This window comes from Sus scrofa, chromosome 12 (assembly GCF_054392235.1).
Source record: "Sus scrofa isolate SSC_HxYL_T2T_F1_AM1 chromosome 12, Sscrofa_HxYL_maternal_Yorkshire_Landrace_v2.0, whole genome shotgun sequence".
NCBI lineage: Eukaryota > Metazoa > Chordata > Mammalia > Artiodactyla > Suidae > Sus > Sus scrofa.
Window position 1 is genome coordinate 8,830,367 of NC_139394.1, and position 27,968 is coordinate 8,858,334.

At 42.8% G+C, this 27,968-nt stretch overlaps 1 long non-coding RNA gene across 10 annotated transcripts in view; it reads left to right on the forward strand.

The window, feature by feature from the left end:
- The window catches only part of LOC102165790 (uncharacterized), a 194,516-nt gene that overhangs the window by 30,035 nt on the left and 136,513 nt on the right, over positions 1 to 27,968 (forward strand). For 7 of the 10 annotated variants that reach the window (XR_014820788.1, XR_014820790.1, XR_014820795.1 and 4 more), the window contains exons 3-4: positions 17,366 to 17,477; positions 18,396 to 18,624. This is a non-coding gene — a long non-coding RNA (uncharacterized LOC102165790). Of the gene's footprint in view, positions 1 to 17,365; positions 17,478 to 18,395; positions 18,625 to 20,743; positions 22,137 to 23,933; positions 24,022 to 24,498; position 27,968 lie in introns of those variants that run through there. The other 3 variants (XR_014820787.1, XR_001299789.3, XR_014820791.1) reach the window with 3 other exon arrangements.

Genomic DNA, 27,968 nt, shown 5'->3' on the forward strand with positions numbered 1-27,968 from the left:
TCTGTCTGTCATGTCTGGGGAAGTAGTAACACTCCTAAAGTCAATGCTTTGTGTATATAGTTCACATAGAAATGGTGAGGTGGGAGTTCCCGTCGTGGCTCAGCAGAAACAAGTCTGACTGGCATCCTTGAGGTTGCAGGATGCAGGTTCGATCCCTGGCCTTGTTCAGTGGGTTAAGAATCCAGCGTTGCTGTGAGCTGTGGTGTAGGTCACAGATGAGGCTCAGATCTGGCGTTGCTGTGGCTGTGGCTGGCAGCTATAGCTCTGATTTCACCCCTAGCCCAGGAACTTCCATGTACCACAGGTGCTGACCTCAAAAGACAAAAGAAAAAAAAATAGAGAGGCAAACTGGGTGCATACTCTGCACTATGTATTACTTCTGGAAATTTGTTTGGTATCTTTGATCAAATAGAGTTGTTATTTTTCTTCTTCCCTCCTGGCATTGGAGGCCCGTGATAACTTTGCTAGGCAGTATAAGTACATATGCTTTGGAAAAAGTTTTTGTGTCAGAGAGAAATAAGTTGGATTCTGAAGTTTAGCATTTATCAACAATACCTCAGCCTCATTAAGCCTAAATTTCCTCATGGCTGAATTTTTCCTGTGTGTTTCTATTGAGAGTTAATGAGATAATATAAATAGCATACAGTATGCTAGTACCTAGGAGTTCAAAATCACGACTCATCTTTCAGTTTTTCAGAATATGGCACTTTTGTTTTGGGCATGTATCTCCTCTTTATCATTCCCTGCAAGTATCACATTCTTTTTTTTACTCGTAGCTTTACTCAAGGTGACCACTTACCTGATCTAATTTTTCTTACCCAGGTCAGTGTCTTCCCTCCATATTCATCGCTTCATTTACGATCTGTTTCAACGTGTAACTCCTCCAAAACGCTCTCCCTGACCAACTGCGTATTAGGACCCATCATGTACTCATAGTTCTATTCGTGCTTAAGTATATTGTATGAATGATAGGCTAACATCATTGCTTTCTTTCTACTTATAATTATTTGACACACACACACCGATTTTGTCTTTCCTGCTAGACAATAAGGATTTTAAAGACAGGGGTTATGTTCAAATGTTATATTAATCAAAGGAATAATAGGACTAGAACCATACTGGTCACATAATAAGCAACTTTATAATGCCTGTTGAAGTTAATTGACTTGGTTTTATGCTTAAAATGACTGAAATTACCTGTCGGTCTTGTCCTTCTATTGCTTGGTTCATAACTAGCTTTGTTGCTTATTTTAGATTATTTTAGCTGAGAATGGAGAATCTTGATTAAAAATTGTCACTGTTATACCTTAAGGCCAGCAAAGCAATGATTTTTCAGATATCAGACTTTTTTTTTTTTTTAGCAGTCTTCAACCTCATTTATTTTATTTTGTTTTGTTTTGTTTTATTTTTTTAGCACAGGGAACTATATCCAGTCTCTTGGGATAGACTATAATGGAAGACAATATGAGAAAAAGATGTATGTATATGTATGACTGGGTCATTATGCTGTACAGCAGAAATTGACTCAACACTGTAAATCAACTCTACTCAAATATCAGACTTATTTTTGAATTAGAGTTTGTCTTCTTGAAGCTGAAAGAGATGCACGTGGGATCTACCAGCTCTTTGCCCACTGATTTGCAAAAGAATGAAATGGCTTTAGGATTGAACACCTGTGCTGTAGTCTTGCCTAGTTACCTGTGGGTTATGATGCAAAGTGGAGGATGCTAACTTTGTGGAATATCCCCACGTGAACAAAATATTTTGGAAATGATAACACACTTAGATTTCAGTTCACACGGTCATTCAGTCCTTTTCCCTCCACGTATTATTCCCCAGTTCCCCTCATCATCTTTGCTTTTCTGCAATCTGGAATCAGTCATCACCTTAGAAATGGAAAGAAAGAGAAACTTGTATCAGGATCTCCTTGGGCTCAGGAAAAAGGAAGTGATGACACAACCTTCTTAATAAGAAAGATCGCTAAAGTCCTGTGTCCTGTAATAAAATGTCCCATAATGCAGAAATGCAGCTTTGATTAATCCTTCTGCTCAGGGATGGTCTTCAGGGGTTTGGGTTCCTTCTAACTGCTTTATCATCCTTATCATATTATCTTTGTTGCTTTGGAAAGGTGGCTGTGGCAGTATCACAGGTCATAGACAGACACATCACCTTGCTGCAGAAAGGGCCTTTGCAAAATGGCTCTTTCATGACAAAGAAACCTTTTCCTTGAAACCTTTCCCTTTTCAGACTTGTCTTACATCTCCTTGGTAAGAATTAGGTCACGTGTCCTGTTTCAAACTGACCACTTTCAAGGAGAAAAACGATTAATCAGTATTCATTCCCTTTAAGCCACCTGTTGGAGGAATAAATAGTTGAGCAAAATAAGGGCAGGCTGGTATGGAAGGAGTGGATGGGTGGTTACGTGGTATGGCAATCCGTAAAGGACTGTGTCTGTCCTACAAATCGCTGTACTGCATAAGGAACTCATAGAATGTTTTCATTGAGATAAGGTATGAACAGTTCAACTGAAAGATGACAGAGGCTTATTGGCATCTTAAAGTTCATTAATGGACTCTTTCTGAAATACTCAAGATCCCACATTCAAACGAGTGCACCCAAATTCCATATTATTTGATCTCCTCTGTCTCCCTCATAAGGCTATGACTTTGGCTCCCTAGGTCATGTTATAGGAGATGACACTGAATTCTTGCCATCTGGTCATTGCCAAAGCCTCTCGTGGTGAATCGATCAGGTTTTTGCTGGATACCTGCACTAAAACAAACGACAGTAGCAATACTGTGTAAGATCTGCTTTAAGACTTGAGTTTGATTTAATGCCAAATACTCCAAAAAAAAAAAAAAAAAAACCCAAAAAACACGCAACCCTAGAATTAGGGGAAATGAAGATAATCAGAAGTTTAGACCTCATATTGAGTTGTTTTTATTGGCTGGCATAATACATGGATTATTTTCCTCTTCATGGAACAAAACATGATACCACATTTCTTTACAATTAAATTAAGGCTAAAGAACAACAAAGGCATTATGGTTCAGATGATGCTTTGGAAAGATATTGTCTGTGCTCCACTTAAATAGAAGGTAGAAAGCCTTTACTTTGTTGCTTTATGAAATGCCAGGTTTTCAGGGCAAATCCTATTAAGGGGTTTTAGTTCCTGCCTGATATTTTGCTTTCTCCTCTGCCAGCTGCCACTGCATGGAGATGCCTTGGGATTGTTCAGATTGTGGTTGGACTTGATTTAGAAATTAAAACTACCAACTTGGGGAAATATGTTCCACTCATTCATTCTTTTACCTATTTATCTATCAAATAGCTTATCATATGTATAATAAGTTTATTATGATTGCCTGCTTACTCGTTATTTCCTTGCACCAGTCTGTAAATGTCTGGTGAAACTGGTTTCTGGGTATGGCTTCAGTGCATGATGTATTTTTACTGAGTGATCAGTAAAGATTTATTCAGTATTTGAACTCTCAGTGAGATTTCAGTCTAACAGAGAAGGTAAGACATGTAAATTTTAAAAAAGAATATGTTCGGTGGGGCTACTGCAGGAGATTGTTTTTGGAATTTTGAACACAGAGCAAGATCCTAAGTAGTATGCTCGTTTATGTTTGGGGGTGGGTGGGGGATCTGTCTAACATCTCTCTGTCCATCTACCCATCTAGTTGCTTAAGTAACACACTTTAGTTCTCTATTCATAAGCCATGAACAAACCAAGCAAAGCAATTGTTAAAAAAATGTTTACAGATATAAATGTTGAATATCTTTATTTGGTATTTCCTCAAAATGTTTTTTTTAATTTTTGTCTTTTTGCCATTTCTTGGGCCGCTTCCGCGGCATATGGAGATTCCCAGGCTAGGGGTCTAATCGGAGCTGTCGCCGCTGGCCTACACCAGAGCCACAGCAACGCAGGATCCGAGCCGCATCTGCAACCTACACCACAGCTCACGGCAATGCCGGATCATTAACCCACTGAGCAAGGGCAGGGACCGAACCCACAACCTCATGGTTCCTAGTCGGATTCATTAACCACTGCGCCACGAGGGGAACTCCTCAAAATGTTTTTTATTTAAAATGTAGGAAATCTACATGAGTTTCTTTTCTTTCTTGTTTTTTCTTTTTGTCTTTTTAGGGCCACACCCACGGCATGTGGATGTTCACAGGCTAAGGGTCGAATTGTAGCCATAGCTGCCGGCTTACACCACAGCCACAGCAATGCTAGACCTGAGCCGTGTCTGCGACCTACACCACAGCTCATGGCAACGCTGGATCCTTAACCCATTGAGTGAGGCCTGGGATTGAACCTGCGTCCTCATGGATGCTCGTCAGATTCGTTTTTGCTGAGCCATAATGGGCACTCCTACAGGAATTTCTTATAGATAGCAGATAATTGGGTCCTGCTTTTCTGTCCAGTTTAACAAAACATCTAGTTTGAATCTTGAGTCCACTCACATTTTATGTTATCATTGATTTAGTTATATATATGTCCGCCATCTTGCTATTGGCTTCCTATTTGTCTCATACATTGTTTCTTTCTGTTTTCGTTTCCCTTATTTTGGAGGGGAGCAAGGCAGTAATTGAATATTTTTTACCCTCCATTTCATTTTTCTGTTGGTTTTTTTACTGTTAGAATTATTGTTGTGCCACCTCATTTATGGTGCATTACAAATATAAAAACTACGGTAGAGTTCTCCGGAAATACCAAGTCCCAAGCCTCACTCCAGTAGGCCTCATCGAGCCTCTCAGACGCTACTTCTTTTTTTTCTTACCAATTGAAGGTTTGTGGCACCCCTGTGTCAAATAGACAGTTGGTGGTATTTTTCCAATAGCATCTGTTCACTTCGTGTCTCTGTGTCACATTTTGGTAAATCTTACAAGATTTTAAAGTTTTTCATTATTATTATAGTTGCCATGGTGATCTGTGATCAGTGATAGTTGATGTTGGTATGCAAAAAGGTAATGATTTGTTGAAGGCTCAGATGATAGTTAGCATTTTTTAAACCAATGAAGTTTTTTGGTTTTGTTTTATTTTTTTTCCTTTTTAGGGCCGCACCTGTGGCGTATGTAAGTTCCCAGGCTAAGGGTTGAATTGGAGCTGCAGCTCCTGGCTTACAGCACAGCCACAGCAACGTGAGATCTAAGCTGCCTCGGCAACCTACACCACAGTTCACAGCAATGCCGGATCCTTAACCCACTGAGCAAGGCCAAGGATCGAACCAGCATCCTTACGGATACTAGCTGAGTTCATTACTGCTGAATCACAGTGGGAACTCCCCCAATAAAGTATTTTTAATTAAGTTATGTACATTGACTTTTCAGACTAAATGCCATTGTATACTTCATGGACTACAGGATAGAGAAAACATGACTTTTACATGTACTCGGAAAGCCAAAAAATCCTGGAACTCAATTTATTGTAATAGTCTCTTTCTTGTGGTGACTTGGAACTGAATCCATGATATCTCCAAGGTGTTCTCGTAGACAGACAGACAGACAGACGTAGAGAGGTTTATTATGCAGAATTGACGAACGTGATGATTCAGTCGGAGAAGTCCCATGATCTGCCATCTATCAGCTGGAGACCCAGGAAAGCCAGTGATTAATTCTAGCCTGAATCCAAAGGCCTGAGAACCAGGGAACCAAGGGTACAAATCTCTGTCCAAGGTCAGGAGAAGACCTTGCAGTTCAAAGAGCCAGGCAAGAATTAAAAGAGGAAATTCCCCCTTCCTTTGTTTACAGCAACCCTCATCCTTTGTCACATTATCTTTACACATGTGATAAACCCTAGGTTAGATATTAGTTTGTTTAAAAAATTGCTTGTGGAGTTCCCGTCATGGCGCAGTGGTTAACGAATCCGACTAGGAACCATGAGGTTGCGGGTTCGGTCCCTGCCCTTGCTCAGTGGGTTAACGATCCGGCGTTGCCGTGAGCTGTGGTGTAGGTTGCAGACGCGGCTCGGATCCTGCGTTGCTGTGGCTCTGGCGTAGGTCAGTGGCTACAGCTCCGATTCAACCCCTAGCCTGGGAACCTCCATATGCCGCGGGAGCGGCCCAAGAAATAGCAACAAGACAAAAAGACAAAAAAAAAAAAAAAAAAAAAAAAAAAAAAAATTACTTGTGTTTTAAACTTGGAGAGAAATATCTGATGTTACATTACTGACCCAGATATTGACCCTTTTTGGTGTATTTCTTTCCCGTAGATACAAGTTTCTACTTGTATCATTTCACTTTTGGTCTGAGGAAATTCCTTAGTATTTCTCATAATGCTCTCTTAAGAGTGTCCTGTTTAGAGTTCCCGCTGTGGTGCAGTGGGTTAAAAATCTGACTGCAATGGCTCAGATCCCTGTGGAGGAGCAGGTTCAATCCCCAGCCGGGGGCAGTGGGTTAAAGGATCCAGTGTTGCCACAGCTACGGTGTAGGTCATAGCTATGGCTGGGGTGCCCAGGAACTTCCATGTCGTGTAGGTACAGCCACTAAAAAATATATATATATCCTATTTCACCTTCATTTTTTTTTTTTAGGGCTGTACCCACAGCATGTGGAAGTTCCCAGGCTAGGGGTCAAATCGGAGCTTCAGCCACCGGCCTGTGCCACAGCCACAGAAACGCCAGATCTGAGCTGTGTTTGTGACCTACACTGCAGCAACGCCAGATCCTTAACCTACTGAGCGGGGCCAGAGATTGAACCCAGGTTCTTATGGATAGTAGTTGGGTTTGTTACCGCTGAGCCACAACAGGAAATTTAGAATATTTTCCCTGGAGAGAGAATTATGGGATGACCTTTTTTATTTCTTTCATCACTTTTTTTTTTTTTTTGGTCTTTTGTCTTTTTAGGGCCACACCTGTGGCATATGGAGGTTCCTAGGGGTCTCATCACAGCTGTAGCTGCCAGCCTACACCATAGCCACAGCAATGCCAGATCTGAGCTGTGTCTGGATCTACACCATAGCTCACGGCAGTGCCGGATCCTTAACCCACTGAGCGTGAGCAAGGCCAGGGACTGAACCTGCATCCTCATGGTTACTAGTTGGATTCGTTTCCACTGCGCCACAGTGGGAACTCCTCTTTCATCACTTTCAAGATGTCATTCCACTGTCTTCTGACCTCCATTGTTCCGATGAGCAGTTAGCAAATATTTGTTCTGATGTTTATCTTCCCATATTGTGTTTTTAGGATTTTCTCTTTATCTTCGGTTTTCAGCAGTTTGACTCTGCTGTGTCTGGTTATGATTTGCTTTGTATTTATCCTGCTTGGATTTGCTCATCTTCTTGGATATATAGATTAATGTTTCTCATTAAATTGGGGAAATATTCAACCGTTTTTCCTTTTAAGGTGGTTTTTTTTTTTTTTTTTCCTCCCTTCATATGCTTATCTTCTTCTTCTGGTATAATACTTATACATATGTTAAATTCCTTGATGTTTTCCCACAAACCACTGAGGGTCTGTTTATCTCAGTCTTTTAGTTTTTTTCTTTCTTCTTCAGTTTGGTGTATTATTTATCTGTATTCAAATTCATTCTTTCTTTGGCTGATTTTAATCAGCTGTTATGTTTATCCACTTTTTAAAAATTATTTTAAAAATTCATAATTCTTTTTCTTATGGCTGGCACCCTAGATCTCTTTGCTCATTAAGACTATATTTTCCTTTAAGTTCTGTTTGAGAGTCCTTGTCTGCTGTTTCCAACATCTGGGTCAACTTGGGATCTATTTCTGATGTCTTCTTTTTTATTTATTTATTTTTTTTCATGACTATGGGTCACATTTTCCTGCTTTACATGCTTAGTATTTTTCTTAATCATCTGATGACTCTTATAGGTAATACATTATAAAGAGTCTAGATTATATTGTCCTCTTTTAAAGCATGTTAGGTTACATCCTGACAGGCAAATAACATACTAGATGCTCTCCTTGAGTCTGTTGGAGCTTGGTTTTAGGCTTTGGTAGGGCAGTCTAGAATAGTCTTTACTCTGCAGCAGGGTTTGGCAGGGTTTTCTTAAACAACCTGATGATACATATTTTAGGTATATGACTTACTTGGTCTCCATTGTAATTATTCAACTCTGCCATTGTAGCATGGAAGTAGCCATAAAACCATGTAAGTAAATAAGCATGACTATATTTCACTAAAAGTTTATTTATAAAACTATATGGTCCATCCACGGGCCATAGTTGTTCCCTGCTCTGGACCATGGACCTTATTCCTAAGCAGGGGACTCACTGATGTCCACTTGCCTGCCTGACATGTCAGTAGTATCCCTCTATTCTGGGTGAGATAATAATCCAGTGTCTCCAAGTACTGTGTGACCTCCAGAGACACCATTCTCAACCCTCAAGCAGCTCTCTCTACCCGGAACCTCATCATGCACATCTGCAGCTTGGCCTTGGTTAAGGTCTTGCAGAGAACCCTACACAGACTGCTCACACCACTCCTCACTCTCCCATGTGCTTCAGTTCTTTCTAGTACTCTGCCCTGAAATTGCCCCCGGTGTGAGCATTCCTAAACGTTGATCTCTGCTTCTTCAGTTCAGCAGGACTGCCATGCACTTTGGGTTCTACCTCCCTACGCTAGGGCTGGGAAATTTTCCCCAACAGAGGGCCCAGGTGAACATGAGGCTTACCTCATGTGATTCCTTTATCTCAGGAATCTCAGTCCGAGGCCACCTATCCTCCAGTGCCTGAAAATGTGTACCTTATATACTTTGGCCAATTTTATCACTGTTTACAGAGAAGAGCTACTCCAACAGCAGTTACTCCATCAGGGCTTGAAGCAGGAGTCTCTTCTCGTTGTTTAAAAGCAGAAAGTTCATGGATGGCTACGTTCTATAAGAAACTAGAAAAATGAATCCCATGCAAATGGAATTTCAAATGGTTAAAGTGAGGAGGGCTCAGATCCAGTCAAGCTTGGGTGTGGCTCCCTTTATCATATTCTACAGTGATTACTGGAGCCCTCGCCACATTCCCAGCCTAAAACGGATGCTCTAAAGGGAGTTGTAATCATTTAAGCATTTGAATAATGGCTTCTAGTCAGAAGCCAATATGTCATCAAGAAATTCCAGAGAATTATAATTGATGAAAACTCACCACAAAAATTTACTCTCATAGATTTATTGACATCTCTCTACCTATTAATTCAACAGGGACAAAAAGTTCAAAGCATTGGGCCCTATGCTAGTTGCTAAGAATATGAATGTGAAGAAGACATAACCCCTCCTTGACCTCATGGCCAAAGAGAAGACAATAGATATGTAAAAAGACTATTATTATAGTGCAAAACGTCCTATAATGGAGGTATGATTGGATCAGGTGCACCTACATGTATTCAGACAACTTGGAAAATGCTTGAGCTAGGATTTTACTAGTTACGGTCCATTTGTCACACAGCAGGTCCAGGCATGTGTAATGGACATTTCCAGGTGGTGGAGGAAGGGTATGTGTGTTCTATGGTTGAAGTTAATAAGCATGAGGTGGTAGAAGAGACTGGTCTGGCAAATAGAATCCAGTTCATGAAATATCTTCCACGACTTAATGGGGAATTTTCCTTTTATTCTTAGGCAGTGAAGCCTTTGAAGAATTAAGAAGGACAGTGATAGGATCAAAATTAAGTTTTAGGAAGATCTAGGGGACAAATGGGAAAGGTTCAATTGGGTGGGTGTATGGGGGAATTGAACAGTAGCCCAGAGGCAGGGGGGAGGAATTAGGTCAGAGAAATATTTTAGAAGGTTATTTGTTTTCTTTTGGGGATTTTGATGTGATTAAGAAGGAGGGAAGTTTCTAGGCTGATGCTTTTTGGTTTGAGTAGTTGTGTGAAAGGCAGGGACGCTTGCAAGGAGGGGAGAAGTTGGGAGAAACAGGTCTGTGGGGCATGATGGCGCATTGTGTCATTCATTCATTTATTCAACAAATATGTAATGAATGCCTACTGTGTGAAATACTGTTCCAGGGAAATAGTGACCAAGGCAGGCAAAGTGCCTGCTCACCTGGGGGTGGGGGATAAAAAATTTAAAGTTTAGATATTGAGAGCCAGAATGCAGGATCCAGTGAGTGATAGAGAATGAAACTGAGGGAAAGAGGAGCCTTTGGGGTCTGAAAAGTCCTCTTGGGATCTGCCATTTGAGCTGAGCTATGTATGCCTATTAGACCTCAGATAGTCAAAGATCGGAGAAGCACCTAGAAAGAGCAAACTGCAAGTGAGAAACCCTCGTGGTTGAAATGCTGGGCAGTAAACTAACAGGAAGGCCCACATGCCCAGAGAATAATGAGAGGGAGATGAAAATGGACCATGTATTATTACATGATTGGAAAGAGTAGGGATTTGGATGGTTTTCAAACCGCAGACTTTCCCTTAATATACATGTCATGGGGCCCTCATTTCCCTTGTTGTGAAGCAGCTTTCATTTGGGGTCTAGAGATGTTAAGTTGGAGGTACTTGTCAGACACCTAAATGGAGATGTTTACCAGGTAGCCAGACATAGTCCTGGAATCCTGCAGAGATACAGTGACTAGGAAAGTAGATTTGAGAGTTGTTGGCCAACAGCATACAGTTGACAGTTGATGCTGAGGACATGGCTACATTTTCCTAGCAGGTGTACAGGCAGAGTCTCAAACTAGCAGCCCTGCACTTAGGCTGTGAAGACAGGCATTTTTAAATTGTTGAAAGGCAATACAAGGAAGTCCTGTCATGGCTCACTGGGTTAAGAACATGACCTAGTGCCCTTGAAGATGCAGGTTCTATCCCTGGCCTCTCTCAGTGAGTTAAGGATCTGGCACTGCCCCAAGCTATGGAGTAGGTCACAGATGCAGGTCAGATCCTGCATTGCTTGGCTGTGGTGTAGGCTGGCAGCTGCAGCTCCAATTTGACCCCTAGCCTGGGAACTTCCATATGCAGCAGGTATGGCTGTTAAAAAAAAAAAAAAAGGCAATGCAAGATGGAAATAGTCTTAGTTGCAACATAAGCGACCAGATGCCTCTCCTTACACTTGGCTTGCTCCATGCATTTTGCAGAAGTACATATTGTTTGTGGGCATTCTATTTTGGTGAAAAAGAAGTGGGTTAAAAATGGAATCTTGTAGAATACAGCATTTTTAGATTGACCAATCTGTGTGTGATAATCAGGTGTAAAAAGTAAGCAATCAATACATTCTACCTTCTGTTTTACTCATTACCTTACTAAATAATTAACATTTTACCCTACCATCTCACCCCATCAAATGTAGTATCACTTGGGTAAGCAAAGAAGCTGTTTGTGCTAGGAAGCTGTAGGCTGTGGTCTTACACCTGTTGAACACCTCAGCAGAGTATTAGTTCTTAACTCTTGTGGGCTGAGAGCTCAGGATGGGTTCCAAGTATCTCTGTTGTCTTTTAAGCTTTTAGCCAAATTGGTTAACTTCTGTAAAGTCTTCTTCTGTTTATCTTCCCCGTATCATTCTTCTGGAGTACTGATTATCTGTTTGTATCACTATATGAATCTCCTTCATGTAAAAATTATCAGAATCCCTCCAAATTGGATAATTTGGCTTTTGAAATTATAAAAAAAATTGCAGATTATTTTTTAAAAGTTCTGTTTAATATTATCTTTTTTTTTTTCTTTTTGGTCTTTCTACCAATGTAGTGATGATTTACTCTAAACTAAATAGTTAAAGCCAATCTGTGAGTCCACTTACTTGGAAGGATCTGGAAGGCAATCTGGTTTCTCCATCAATCCTCTGATTTCTTTCTGCAACTCATTCCGTTTAAGAAACATGCTTCTCATCCATTAAATTGATGTAGCACACCAAATTAAATCAAGCTTTCCTGTCTTAAAACCTGCCTAAAATTCTGTGATGGTGATATTTTTGGTTTCCACGTATTTTCTTGAAGACTGACCTGTCAAGTAAAAGTCAATAGAAAAGGTAGGATGTCACTAAATAAACACCCTTAATAAAGGAGGACGTATATTAAAAGTGACTGCTTCAAACAGGGTTATGGACTAGAGAGATGGATTCCTTAGTTTTAAAATAAGAAGTGAGAGAAGTCATGGAGGCGTCTTGCCATTGGGGGTGGCACATTCTGGCCGATGGCAGAGAGCATTTCTAGAGTCCCTTCGTTGACATCCACAGCATCTTTCCGGAAGAAGTGACGAAGAAAGCAGTCTAGGAAATCCTGAGCTTTCCACTGGGAGCTCTGCGGTAATTGGTCCTGGCCTTTAGGCAAATTCCAGTGGTATCTCAGGGTCCCCAAGTCTGAGAACAGGATTCCTGTATGGACTCTTAACCGCCTTCAGCTGTGACACACCCTTGGCAGATGTTCTCAGTGGTTGTCAGTTGCGATTTCAGTGTGGAAATCAGTGATTTATAATCCCCAGAAAATTGGTGGTGGTGGTGGTGGTGAGAGAACTCTGATGGAACCATCCCCTGTGACTTTAACGATCTAGAGTGGACTTGGAGAGCGAGGAAGCTTGCCTTTTGCTTACGCTTTTTTTTTTTTTTTTTAAATGTTCCCTTTTAAAATTATAGCTTTTTGGAGGGAGAGGATAGAACACAGAGGCAATATTAAAGCATTATGGGAAAAATATACAGAGCACAATTTTTCTTTGAACGTAGTGGGTGATCAATGTTTGTTATTTGTGATACGGGGATTTTGTGTGTATGTGTGTGTGTCTTTTTAGGGCTGCACCCATGGCATATGGAAGTTCCCAGGCTAGGGGTTGAATTGGAGCTGTAGCTGCCAGCCTACACACAGCCACAGCAACACCAGATCCAAGCTGCGTCTCTAACTGTGTCCTATACCACAGCTCATGGCAACACCGGGTCCTTAACCCACTGAGTGAGGCTAGGGATCAAACCCTCATCCTCATGGATACTAGTCGGGGTCTTAAGCTGCTGAGCTACAATGGGAACTCCTGATATGGGGATTTGAATATGGATGAGAATTACCTCTACAAGTCAAAGATTGCTTGTCCTTCCCAAAACCTGCACATTCTCCAATAGATTCAGTGTAACTGAAAGTGTACATTCATGGAAAGGCCTTTTCTTGGCACAAGACATTGTATGTAATGGGGGGCTCCCCCTGTAAAACCAGCTGGCCACAAGTCCAGGAAGGAAGTACCACTGAACTCCTTACTGGCTCCTGGACAATAGAGGCAGCCAGTGGAAAGGCCGTATCGGATCAAAGGAAGCTGGTGACCTGGGATTTTTAAATGACTTCTCCGAGTCATAGAAGTCCATTTCAGGAGTTGAGCCCTAGATGAAGAGTATTTACAAGGAAGAATCGAATTGCTTTTATCTTTGAGACCTGCCGTTGGGAAGTCAGTGAGAAATGTCAAACAGCTACTTGCTAGTTTGTGACCTAAAAATACAGATGATCCTAATATCATTTAAATCCAGGGTTTTAGGCTTTCAGAGTTAGAAGAGAAAGTACAGCCCATAACGTGCTATTTATATCTTAGAGCTTCCAGGAGGCAATATGGGTGAGGTAAGAAAATGGGGATTTTGAAGAGAAACAAATAGATCTTCCTTGTTCCACTCTCCCAGGATTTCTGGACTTTCTTGAGAGGCTCATGGGGGACTGAGTCCATAAAGTAGGAACTAAGTTGAGCTACGTTATGTCCTTTTAGATGCTCCCAAATTAATGTAGTGTTAATCTGTGTTCTGCCAGTGGAGGAAGGAAAACAACTAAGAGAACGAGAGGGCTCAAGAAATACACAGGTATCCAATGTTATTTTAAAATTCTGCCCCTCAGTGTAATGTCCTGTTGGGACTAGGCTTGCAGGCTAGAGGGTTCCACAACTGCAGACTCCCTGGTCTTGGTGGATGGGATTTTCTGACTTGGCCCAGACTGCTGGCAGAAGTCATCATTTTCTCTCTACCTGGACAAAGGAGACAGGAGTAGAGGGACACCTATCTTCAAGAATCACAAAGTGTAGACAGATGGTAATAGAGGGAACAGGTCTTCATATTCGCCTCCAACACCAGAATTTATAGCCTCAGGATGATAGATAGTACCATTTACCCAGTTTTTGTGGAGAGTCTTAAAAAAATGTTGCTCCCTTGGAAGTAAGGTTGAATAGACTGCCTGGATTTCAACAGTTCTGTTTTTGGCTCAGCCACATTGAAAGACTGTAAACACTGGCGTTGCATACTACACACCACACACACACACCACACACACACACACACACACACACACACACACACACACACACACCCTTTCTGACACCAATACCCAATGCATCCATCCACGTCATACTTATATGTGTTTGGTTTCCCCCCAGCTCTGTCAGTGGGCTTTTGTCTTTGATCCTTGAGGTGAGTTGTCCTTGGATGTTTACTCACTAGAAAAAAAATCTCAGAACCAATGTTCAGTGAGAATAGGCTGGTACAGGGGAAGATGTTGACCATTCAACCTAGATGGAAATGGGAGGTGCGTGTGTTTCTCTGGAGGGATCAGTGTATGTTTAGAGAAACTGGTCTTTGTTTACATTGTCCCCATAAGAGAAGAAGTTTGGATTCTGAGCTTAACCAACCTCACTAGCCTCCAAGGACTACATAATTGTCTTGGAACACTGGTGACTCCACTGTGTGATTACATTCGGGACAAGCCTGAACAGCACCTCTTGAGAAGCTGGCTCTCCTGGGTGTGATGCTTGGGAAGAACCCTGCGGCCTCGGTGTGAGGCTTTCCCTAGATTTGTGTTGGGTCGTTGTGGCCCTTCGCTATTGTACCTGGCTTGTGGTGGTGTCACAGTTCATCCAAGAAGCCTACTTGGGCCAGGAAGATATTTGAGTGGGAGACCTTCAAGGAGTTGCTTGGAGAGAGGTGGTTTTATGGAAGGTGGACTGTTCTTGGAAGACAGATCCACCAGTCTACTGGGGGAGACAATGGAGAACACTAAATATATCCCCTTCATTCCTGCTACTGCACAGTCTTATTAATGAGAGTTTGGGTCATATGAGGCTTGGCCAAGAAGACACCCCATGGGTGGAGTGATACTTACCAACCACACCTCTGGTATGCTGAGGCACCCCAAGGAGAATGTGTGTGGAGAAGGCAGGCAGGGACACCACACCCGGAGTTGGCTTCCCTCCCTGCTGTGAGAAAATAAGAGCCTCTAGAAAGCAATCCTACTTTCCCAGAGGTCTGCCACTTCCATCTTGGGACAGTAATGAAGAGGAAGACGAATGGCATGTGGGAATGTTATTCTGGGGAATGAGAACCTTTATTCTCCTTAGAAATGTATCTTTAACAAAAACTCAAGGAGCTCAGATCTCATGAAACCTTGAACACACTGGCTTATGTGACTTGGGCAATAAAGTGTTGGTGGTTTTGATAGACATCCCATTAATTGCTCTATAAATGAGGTATGTTTCCAAAGGATTCTCTCTCTTTCCCCCTCTTCTCTCCCCCCCCCTTTCTCTTTTCACATATAAATTGATGTAAGTTGACAGAACACTCGTTTTAATTTCTGTCTCTTGGAGAATCAAATAAAGCTAAGAGGTAACATTTGTGAGGCACTTGTTACATGCTATACACACACATTAGTTACCTCCTTTAAAACAGCACATTCACATTTAAATCTTTTTAATACGGCAAGTGCTATAATGTTCTCCATTTGCTAAATGAGGAAATGATAGATAACCCAGAGAGGTTCAGCTAGTTGCCCATGATCACTCAGTTAATCAGAGAATATATTTGTCAAAATAATCGAGATTATGCCGTGGTCATCAATAATCCTCAAAGCCCACCAGACAGCCCTCAAGTTTCATGGCTTAAAGCGACACATGTGTATTTATGTATACCACAGACCCATATAATTACTTGGAGACCCAGACTGAAGGCCATCGTCACCATCTTGCAATGTCATAACCAGGAGATGTGTCCATTGCTCTGACCGCCATGCCAGTGAAGAAGACTCTGAAAGAGCCTTTCACCAGCAGTTGTGTCCTGGGAATGACCCGCATCACTTCTGCCCACAGCCCCTTGGCCAAGCCTAGTCACGTGACCCTGCCTGGTGGCAAACTGGTGAGCTGGTACTCCTCCCCAGGCCGTGATGCGGAGGTGGACCAGGATGGCTGACTGATAGAAGTTACTAGGTCACAGGCAGACTTTGAGCTCTGCCCTTCAGAGGCATGACTTAAGGCTGGGTGAGAGGATCAGTGAGGCTGTGTGGTGCTTTGTTATTCACTCTCTCCCACTTGTCTCAACCTTCCCATGCCTATCACTGGATCCCACAGAGACACAGTGAAGATCTCCTCTTGGGTCCTTGGCCTCTCCCAAGCTCCTGTGCTGTTCCAGATCAATCCCCAATGTCCTGTGGCCCACGTCTAAGCTTGGGATTCATGTGATCATCACCCACACAGCTGGGAATCCCTGAGTCACAGGCTGAGTCGCTGCTTGCATCGTTGGTGCCTGGAAACAAGATTTGTAGGGCAGAGAGTATCTGCCTCCTACGGTTCTGGCAGGCTCCTGTGGCGCTGTGCATTCCTGCTGCGAAGTCTTGTGGAACTTATCTTTGACATCTCAGAGAAGCGTTTAACAAATGCCCCCTCCCCCCCATAGCTGACAGGGCGCAGGAGTCTGGATGTGGAGGTTTGCAGATACGAACATCCTGGCATGAATCTCCATCATGTTTCTGGATCTGGGGTTTGAGGAATGTGTTCATTAGCCTGCCCATTACAATTCGTTGATTTATGGATTCATTTACTTTTTCAACTTATCCTCCAGGTAAGATACAGTTTAACTCAGGCCAGAAATGAACAGCAGGAGAGGCTAAGAAGAGTCTAAATGTGGAAGCTGCTTGTAAACATTGCTTTTGGGTAGAACTCTCCTTCTAGAACAAGGAGGGAGAGAGAGGAGAGAATATTAACATCATACCTCCTGTAGGAGAAAAACAATCAATCAACTCAAAGAAAACGGAAGTGTATCCAGAAAAAAAAAAAAAAAAGAAAGAAAGAAAAACATACCTCTGAAAATTACCTTCTATGGGATATAAAATGAAAAAGAAATTAAACCAATTCTTGGTTCCTCAGTCTTTTCATTTTAACCTATTCTCTCCTTCTGGTCTCCCTCCCTCTCTCTCTCTCTTTCTTTCTTTCCTTTTTTCTTTTTTTGCTTTTAGGGCTACACTTGTGGTATATGGAAGTTCCCAGGCTAGGGGTCCAGTCAGAGCTACAGCTGCCAGCCTACATACCACAGTCACAGAAACAGAGGATCTGAACCACATCTGCAGCTTACACCACAGCCTAACAGCAACACCAGATCCCTGACCCACTGAGTGAGGCAAGGGATCAAACCTGCCTCCTCATGGATACTAGTGGGATTCATTTCCGCTGCACCACAATGGGAACTCCCTGTTTTTTTTTCTTTTTGTTTTATAGATTCCAAGTCATTTTTGCATCCTTCGAGTAAAACAAAGTCAATGAATGGAGACTATAAATAATATCAAAGAGAAATAGAACTTGTACATTAAAGGTGCCTGTCCTGCAGATGGTAAGTAGTAGACTTGACACAATAGAAAATAGGATCAGCAGTGTGGGACAAACTTAAGAAACTCCCACAATGAAGAGAAAAAGGTAAACAAGAGTGAGAAAAGCCAAAAAGGGAAATGACTAATATAGAGGAGATAGAACAAAGACCTGTTAAAGAATTACAGACACTTTTATAGAAGGAAATGAAAGAGCCAGTCACGAATGATGATTGATATAAAAATCACACATGAAAATGTTAGTAAATTGTGCTTCTAGAATATCAATTCTTAGCTAATAAATTTGTCAAAATTCTCAATTCAAAAAAGACCTTACATTTTTTATACTAATTAGCACAAATAATAAGTAAAATTTCCTTAAAAGATACAAAATAAAATTTGGGTAGATGTTCCTTGTCAGAAGAGCAAATGGTATATAGATATATATTCTTCTGATGTTATATTATGACTTAAATAATTTTAATAAAAATTCTTATAGAATAGGCCCTTGAAAAAGTGCATCTAACATTTATCTGGAAGCAGAAATGGTGCAAGTAGCCAAGACATTTTTTAAGAGCTATTATAATAGATTGTAATCAAAACAGCATGGTAGTGGTAGAAGAACTGATAGGCAGAGAATGCAGAGAAGATGTCCCAGAATTATTTAATGATTCTTTCTCCTCTAATTTTGAATGCCAAATTTAATCACAAACTCACTCTTCTATGTATACCCAAGTCTATTTTTGGGGTAAGTGGTTAACTATTTGGAATGAAGTTGGCATGATTTCTCAAAGCATATACCACAATATAAAGACCAAAAGGACTAAAGAGTCAAATGCACAAAAAAGAAGCCAAAATAAAATAGAGATGGATATATCTCTGATCTTGAGCTTGGTTTAGTTTGTCTGTGTATAATGAGATGGGGAAAATTTTGTTCACCACAGTTCCACTTGTGAATGGAACTCATTTGTTGGAGAGAGTTCATGAAGCAGGAAGAGAGGCAGTGAAGGGGGCTGAGTAATACCGTTGCTCTTTGGAAGACAGGAAGAATTGCCTTGATACTCCAACAAGGAAGGGAGAAGGAGACGTGATGTGTGTGGAGGGGAAGAAGAAAAGGAGTGTTTAGAAGCAGCAAGATTTTGAATTGTTTCCAACTTCCAAGCTAGAGTTTGGGTGAGTATTCAGCTGCCTCTACAGAGGACCTGGATTATGAGTATAAAAGCAGTGGAGAAAACCTCAAAGGGGAGCAACGAAGGATTTCCTAACTCAAGGTTAGACCTTTTTTTTGACCACACCCATGGCATTCAGAAGTTCCTGGGCCATGGCTTGAACCCACACCACAGCAGTGACCTGAGCTGCTGCAGTGAAATGCACAGTTCTTAACTCACTAGGCCACGGGGGAACTCCAGGTTAGACATTTTTGTACATCTGGGGTCTGCAAACTGCAACCCATGAACCAGATCCAGCTATGCCCATTAGTTTACGTATAATCTATTCCTGTTTTCCGGCTATTATGGTAGCGCTGAGTAGTTTCACTAGAGAACATACACAAAGTCTAAAATATTTACTGTCTGGCACTTTATAGAAAAACTTTGCTAATCTAGCTCTACATAAAAAATTACAGTTAAAAGGCAAAGTGAGAAAAAAATGAGACATTTGACACAAATATACCAAAGCAAAGAATAATACCATAAGTACGTAAAAGGTCCTTCCAAAAAATCTCCCAGTTAACAATGGACATAGGACGAATAGGCTGTTCAATGGATTAAAAATTGAAAAGTAACATATGAAAAAATGGAAATTCAGCCTCACTAGGTGAGCGATCAAAGAACAGCAAAATTAGCCACAATCCTGTCACAGTATTTGGAGTAAGGATGTTGTGACAAGGACAGCTTCATGTGTTGTTGGTTGGGGGTGATGTTGTAAAGCAATTTGCGAATAGTCATTAGAACCTTAAAAGAAAAGAAAGCAAAGTTTTCACCCTTCAATCCAGAAATTCTGCTTCTGAGCTTATCTTGAGAATTTACAGATACAAATATGTGAAGGTGAGCATATTCCCTGAAGTAATAATAATACCCCCAGCTGTATATCTTAACTAGCGAGGATGATTTTGTGCAGGTCACCAAGCCTCACTGTGCCTCAGTTTTCCTCATCTGTAAAATGGGAGTTAAAAAATAGTGTTCAACTAACTGCATGGCTATTGTGAAGATTCCATGTAAGGGTATGTGTAGATTTTTAGAAAGACCTGTTACAGGGTAATAACATGTGTCCAATCCCAGCTACTTTTTACCAGCAAAATAATAGGACACAGTTAAATTAATATTGGTGTGAACTTACAAAGGAATATCATCATCCATTAAATTAATGCATTTAAGGCATATTCATATAGAAAAGGTTCATAGTGAAAGGAATATGTAATACTCTCCCAATGATGAATAGAAAACTATATGTAGGAGTTCCCGTCGTGGCGCAGTGGTTAACGAATCCAACTAGGAACCATGAGGTTGCGGGTTCGGTCCCTGCCCTTGCTCAGTGGGTTAAGGATCCGGCGTTGCCGTGAGCTGTGGTGTAGGTTGCAGATACGGCTTGGATCCCGCGTTGCTGTGGCTCTGGCGTAGGCCGGTGGCTGCAGCTCCGATTCAACCCCTAGCCTGAGAACCTCCATATGCCGCGGGAGCGGCCCAAGAAATAGCAACAACAACAACAACAACAACAACAACAAAAAGACAAAAGACAAAAAAAAAAAAAAAAAAGAAAAAAGAAAACTATATGTATATGCACAGGAAAGGACTGAAAATAAATATGTCAAATATTAAGGATAGTCTCTGACTGGGAGGAGTGAGATTGACTTTATTATGGCTGTTTTTAGAAATGGTTCTAGGTATATTATTGTTCATAATCAACCAACAAACTGAACATTTTCTAATATAAATTAGAATCAGATGGGAATAACTAGAAAGTTACATATATCGAGGCAAGAAAAAAAATACAAACATAGTGTCCTAACTAGGGAAGAATTGATGAGATAAGCAAGGTCAGGGGAAACCAGGCTCTCGTCTAAATTCAAGCCCATGACCTGTGTGCCAGGTCTCCTTGAGGAGTGGAAGAGATGCCCATGGGTGTGTGTTGATCCTACTTCTCTCGTGTTACCAACATCTCATCCTCTTTCAGAAATCAGGCTCCCCAGACTACCCCCTCTTTATCTCCACCGGAGTCCTGTTATTCCTCTGGGGTCTTCCCAGGTAAAGGTACCACCCCCTCCTCTTATCCCGTCTCCTTCTCCTTCACCCAGGAGCACCTCGAGCCCAGTGCATTCTCCATTCTGGCACCCCAACTTCCCGCTCTCTCATCACTGGGACTCCTCTTCCGATCTCAGCCCTCCCGGGCTGACTTGCCAGATTAACATGGCGTGGGGTTTCCTTCCATCTACTCAACAGCCACCACGCTCTTCCTCGGGAATACCACTGAACTATGCTTATCAATTGTTTTACTTTACCTACACTTAACATGGACTCTTCTGGAATTTAATAGTTCAGTCCACAGCACTGAAGTCTGATCATAAAATCCTTCAAATTAAAATTAGTCTTCTAGGAGTTCCCTTGTGATGCAGTGGGTTAAAGATCCCTGCTGTAGCTCCGGTTATGGCTGTGGCACAGGTTCGATCCCTGGCCTGGGAACTTCTCCATGCCTTGAGCATAGCCAAAAATAAATAAACAATAGTAAGCAAATAAACTAAAATGAATCTCCTAGCCCTGGTCTGTAAGGCCTAGTGATCTGGCCCTTGCTAATCTTTCTGGACTCCTTCCAGCCTTTCAAGCACATCAAGCCTGATCACTCTCTTGCTTCTGCTTGGAACGCTCCTGACTTTTCCTCTAGTCGTCACATGGCAGCTTCTTCAAGGGGCTTTCTCTATTCTCCCCAGCCTAGCAGAAGTACTGAATGAAACAGCATAAAAATGTCCACCAGCTTAAACTGGTTTTGCCTCCTCAACTAGGTTGTTGGTTAATCAAACCTTGAGTTATTTTACAGACAGCACTGCTGCACGATGGAAACCCGTCTCCAGGATGACCCTGGAACCAAGAATTTTCAGTTTAAGAAGCTCAGAGAATAGAAAGTTGCCACCGTAGCTTTTTACTAAGAAGTTCTTCAATGAGAATCTGGCTTCCAGCAGCCCAAGTACTTGATGACTGATTCAACCATTGGCCAATCAGCTTCAGCCTCCAACCCCTTAAATTTCTCCATGAACCCTGGATCCAGCAGACAGATTGGGGACCCCTGCTTCCTGCCTCCTTGCTGGTCCACCTCACACTAAAGCTCTTTCTTTTCTCAGAAGTTAGTGCCATAGTATTGGCTTCTGTGCAGGTTGGGCAGCGGCAAGCCCTTGCTCATAAGAGCACTTCCCCAATCACCCAATTTTCTCTTCCCCAGAACACTCATTGCGTTATTCCTGTTATTATTCTTATTTCCATGATTAGTTTCTGTTTTCTCCAATTAGGATATGAACTCTTTGTGGGAGAGGCTCTGTCTGGCCTTTGTCCTGTGCCCAAAGACACAGCCCAGAGTAGCACTTAAATGTTCACTGACTGACTAATAGTCATTATTTCTGATGACTTCAATTTGCCTGAAGAAATACTTCCACATAAACGGGGGGAAAAATAAAACACATTTAATAATATACCCAAAATATTTATCTAGTTACTGTTGCAATGCCATTCACAGCCTGGGATGAAAAGGTCTCACCATAATACTGAAAGTGGGAAAAAAGGAAACAGAGTCTTGAGAGCTTGACTAGATCCTCAAGATTATTGGACCCTGCCTTTGGCATTGCAGGGCGGAGAAACTGAGGCCCAGAGAAGGCCCCAGAGATGACTGAGCAGAGTCAGACTAGGAACCAAGCTCATGGCAGGACTTAGCTAAAGAACCCACACCAATTCCAGATCCTCCAGGAAGTTCCCATCCACTCACTTTTTCTTACCTCTGGAGGTTCTGGAAGAGTTCAGGGCAGGCATGATTTGCTGGGCTAGAAGAAGTCTATTCAGGCTCCTTTTCCTATGTTCTGAGGACATAGGTCCCAACCAGAGCCATCTCTACATCCAGTCAGAAGGTTTATTGGACAAGTAAACACAACAAGTGAGTGCCTATCCAGGACCTGGCTAAGAATTTGGCTTTCTGCCTCCTAGAATTAGGTTTCACCTAAGTCAAGAAACTGGTTATCAGATGGGAATGGCATTCCATCATCCCGTCCTTGGGTCACCAGGAGCCTAGAGGTGAAGGTCTTTGGGACATATTTCTCTGATGAAAGCATCATGGCATTCTTCTGACGTGAAAGTGTGGAGGGAAGGAATGTGTTATGGGGATGCAGTGAACTAGTCTCTGTATAACAGGACGCTGGATGTAAGGATGTGAATGCATGAACACTAACAACTCTTCAGTAAAGACATACGTTCAGTAGAGAGCCTCCCAAATGCCATCTGTGTGACACAGAGGGAACAGACTGAAGAAACTGCAAGGAGGTGCTTTGTCTATAAACAGAAAGTAGGAACCTGTTTGTGTCACTATTGCAGAGGACAGAATAAAAACAAGTGGGCTTGAGAAGGTCAGATGGAAATATGGGCCAAAGGAGACTGTAGAACCCCTGTCTCTCACTGTAGATCTTTAAAACATGGTAGTTTCTGCCATTTTAGGAACTATTTAATTGTGGCCATTTTTGAAAGCGGAAAGGGGGATCTGTTTAATCTGATGCAGTCAAGAAGGGGTTAAGCAGGGACTTTTAATATCTATTGATTCTCTGTAATGTGCTAGTCATTTTTCAACCGCTGATTCATTTAATCACCCTCACCACACTGTGAGGTTGCTGTTATTATCTCCCCTTTTCCAAATAGGATGGTGGGGCATAAGGAGGGAACTTTCAGTCAGGGAGAGGTGGGGAGCAAATCAGGGCTGTGAACTCTTTTCTTACGTTTTACTGAGAGTAAGATGCTCATCAGCACAATTATGTTGTCAAATTGAATATTAAAAAGTAAGCAAGGAGCTATCCTCTGGTTTATAGTCTATCTGCCAAGTGCCTTTACATGGTTCTGTCTCACAGACCACTTCCTTGGTCTTTCAGGCAAAGAACTTAAAAGTTCTCCACATCCCCATGCCCACCTTGGCTGGGCCTTTTCTTGTGAATTTCACAGATAGGGCCATGACGACCTATAGCATCTACTTGAGTGTCTAAATTAGCATCTCATCAGGATGACCTCTGCCCACAGGTAGGTGGAGAAGTCTTAGCATGAGTTTGTTCAGGTCCAACCAAACTTTCCTGTTTGATTTTTGTTGTTCTGACCTCCTTGGGGAGCCCTGGGCTTTGTGGGCTATTGTTTGTTTGTTTGTTTGTTTGTTTGTTTACTGATGGTGACTTGTTGAAACTGCATTTTGCCAGTAAATATGATCAAGGTCACTTGTGCTGCACAGCTCTTACCCTATCTGTTCTCCAGCAGGGCCTTGAAGGGAACCTGTTTACAAGGTGGAGGGAAGCAGAGAGGGGCCAGATTCATTGATGGTGTGAGCAGGATAAAGGCAGGCTCTGTAAGTGGTCTGAGGGAATTGGCTAGACAGAAATCCTCAACGCCCTTAGAGCCATTTTTTTGTTTGGTCATTTATGTGTGCAGTATGATAACCCACAGATAATTCTTGGGACCTGACCAATAGTGTCTTAACCAGGGTCATTCAAACTGAAGATGATCTTCTGTCTTAGTTTCACATGCCTGCTGTAACAGATTATCACCAATTGAGAAGCTTAGAACAACACAGATTTATTATCTTACAGTTTTGAAGATCAGACAGGTCTCACTGGGCTAATGTTAAGGTGTTGGCAGGCCTGAGTTCCTTTTTGAACCCTCTTCCTTGCTTCTTGCAACTTAGGTTGCCTGCGTTACTCACCTTATGGCCTTTCTCCATCCTGAAAGCCAGCCGCAGTGGGCTGGGTCTCTGACTTCAAATCCAGGCAGCATTAATATTTGGAACAACTAGAATGCTCTTTTAAGTTTTATCTCTACTTTTTAGGAACTGAATGTTTGTGTCCTCCAACCTCCAAAATCATATGTTGCAATCCTAACCTCCACTATGACGGTGTTAGGAGGTGGTGCCTTTGAGAGGCGAAGAGGTCATGAGAGTGGGGCCCTCGTGAATGGGATTAGTGCCCTTATAAGAACATAGAAGAGAGCGTTTGCGTCCTCTCCGTCTGCTCTCCACTGTGTAAGGATACAACGAGAAGATGAACTTCTATAAATCAGGAAGTGGGCTCTCACAAGACACTGTGTGCTGGCACCTTGACTGGGGACTTGCCAGCCTTCAGAACTGTCGGAAATGTTTGTTGTTTAAGACACTGCATCTGTGGTAATTTGTTAAGGCAGCCTGAGCTAAGATGCTGTACAAGACATTAATTAATAAAAAAAAGAAGAAAAAGAAACCTCCCTTGATGGAACTCCATATACCTGTTCTGATATAACTGCTGGAGTCCTCGGATAGTAACTCCAGGTTCTGAGGTCAGGTTCTCTTTCTGCCAAGAACAAAATATTTGGCTTAAAAAGTCAACTTACTTAATTGCAAAACACAGTTTATTCATCCTTATTCCCATGGACCTATTCTCTAGAGCTATCATAAGGGTCAAGGAGATGAGGAAAAGGCGCTTTGAAAAGCATATTGTTAATCAGGTAGTTCTTGGGACCTCACCCAGATCAGCTAAAGAGAGGCCTGTGCCTGCTCCCACCCACTGCACACCCACCCACAACTCACCCCACTCACTCCTTTCCCAAGCCCCTGGGTTGCTCTCTTGCCGTACATTATTATTATTTTTTTGCATTGCGCATTTGATTGGATTTATATACTTAATAGACAGTAGTGCCTCATAAGGATAGCAGCCAGCCCAGAGTGGCCCTCAATGAATATGTAATGAATAACAAATGAGTAGGAGAAAGCAAGAAGAAGGGAATGATGAGAATGTGGGGCAGGTGGTAGAGTCCCTTTCCACTGCCTGGAGTAAACTCCATTTTCACTCTTTTGGGGAGATTTCTTTATCTTCAGCCTGGACCTTTGCTCTTGGAAGGGGATGGTCTTAGAACCTTGTGCACCCTCACACGTAGGCCGTGAGGATCAGAAGGCCACCCTCACGCCTGGTCTTACGTGGTACAGAGGAAACCACTTTCCCTCTAATACCCTTTCCCCAGGGAAGCTTGGTTCAAAGAGCGGTGATCTTTGGGGAATCCATTAATCCGTGAAGTATGGTATTGTGTCACCTCCCTCACTGGCTGTCTTTCTGCCATGCAGAGGTATCAAGCTGGTAGCAGGTAATGGTAATTTGCCATAGCAGACTAAGCTAAGACACTATCCAGGGTATTAATGAAGAAAAAAGAAAAGGAAACATCCCTTGATGGAGCTCCATGTAGTTGTTCTGATGTAGCAGACCGTGACACTGAACGTAACACTGGACAACTGAATACACAAATGAGGTCGGGGATACACAAAGAAAGCCGAGAAAACAGGAGAATTCATGGAAGCTGTGCAGTGTGATAGCTGTAGGTGGAGATGGATGGTTTTAGTACTTCGAGCCGCTCAGCAGTCTTACGTGGGGTTTGGCTCTAACCCTGCTCTGCCGCCCTTGCTGCCAGGGCTCATAGGATGAATCTGATCAGCCTCCAAAGGAAAATGCTGAGCACACAGACTGCAAATTAGACCCACGGTGAGACCTGTGAGCTGCCAGAGCCCCTCCACTTGTGCCACCTTTTGAGAATCAAGAATCCTAAAATAAGCACTCCATGCCCCCTGCAACTGCTCTCCTTGGCTCCCTCCCACTGTCTCTCCTCCAGCCTCTCCCTGGAGCCAGGCAGTGGCAGGTCCTGGCGGGGAGGAAGAAGGTCCTCTGAGTCAGGGCTCAGTGAGTAGCTGTTGCTTCATCCCCAGCCCTGAAGGCCTGGGGAGCCCACCCGCTTTGTTCAGAGGAAACTGCAGGGTCTGGGCCAGGGCAGTGGAGTAGTTTGATGTGAGTAAAAGCAGAAGGAAAAAAGGAGCGGGGGAGTCTCTTCGTTTCTCCAGATTAGATTTGATTGAATACAACCTCTCACCCCACACTCGTTCCTCTGGCTAACAAGATGGTCCAGCTTCTGCCTTCACGTTAGAGGAGCAAGCAGAGGCTGGCCCCCCAAAGCCAGAAGAGGGGGCCTAAGGCCCAAGGGCCTGGGATGGCAGGTCTGTAAAAAGACGTTGGCCTCAAGAGTGGCCAGCCCCAAAGTGAACCCACCACTGACGTGAAAGCAAACAGCTGGGGCGCCGCCTGGATGTGGGGACGGGAGGCAGTGAGAGGGAACCTCCAGGCTCTCCTGCCCCGGCAGACATCCGCCAGCCAAGCAAAGGAGCTTCCCTTCCAAACACTGCAGTCTCCGAGGAGGAAAAGGCTCTTGCAGACGCGCCAGGAAGGCAGCATTCGAAGCTGCTGCTGGCACAGGCCAGGGCGGGGGCTGGGGCTGTCGGCTCTCCCACCCTCTGGCTCACTGGGAACCCCATGCCTCTCTGACATCACGGAGGAAAATCAGACCTGGCTTTCAAATATTGGGGCTACCCCACCCAGCTCAGCCTAGCCAGCTGGACCCTCCCAAAACGGGATCTCTTTTGTCAGCTGCTGTTTATAGAACTATAAAACCCAAGGTTCAAGTAAGAAGCCTTAGACCAGTCATCAAAAAAGGCAGTCTTTGCCTCTTGTACTCTTCCTGCCTTTTTCCCTAGTGCGGAGGCTTCCCCCCTCCAGCAGAGCTGTTTGGCTGCTGACTTCCATCTCTCAGCCTCGTAAAGATCATACAACCCCAAAAGGCACATTAACCTGCCTGGGAGGGGGTTCTGGGCTTTGAAATTAGGGGAAAGGAAGAGAAGAGGGGAGGTTATTGCTGTAATGACTTGGGGGAAAGAAGGATACCTCTGTCCTCCAGTGAAATGGACATTGAATTGGACACCAGAAGAGGAAACACAGGATGACAGTCAGTGAGGGCGAGACTTTTGCCGCAAAACCGTGAACTTTGCCTATTCTAAACTACCTCTTCAGGTGTTTGAATCCTTCAGCCAAAGAACACGTGAATAGGATAGTGGGACACCAGATGACCTCATGCTCAGTGGAGCTTAGGAAGGGAATATTGGACATTTAGAGCTTGAAAGTGGCATTGAATTCCCACCGCCTTAGAAGACAGTAGGCATTCTATTAATAATGGCTGCAGAGAGATGCAAATGGATGAAATTGGTTATTTTCAATTTTTTTTTTTTCTTTTTAGGGCCACACTTGTGACATATGGAAATTCTCAAGCTAGTGGTTGAATCAGAGCTGCAGCTGCTAGCCTATGCCACAGCCACAGCAATACCAGATCCTTAATCCACTGAGCAGGGCCAGGGATCGAACCTGTGTCCTCATGGGTACTAGTTGGGGTTGTTACTACTGCACCACAACAGGAACTCCTATTTTCAACTTAATAAAAAATTGGGCTAAGATCAAT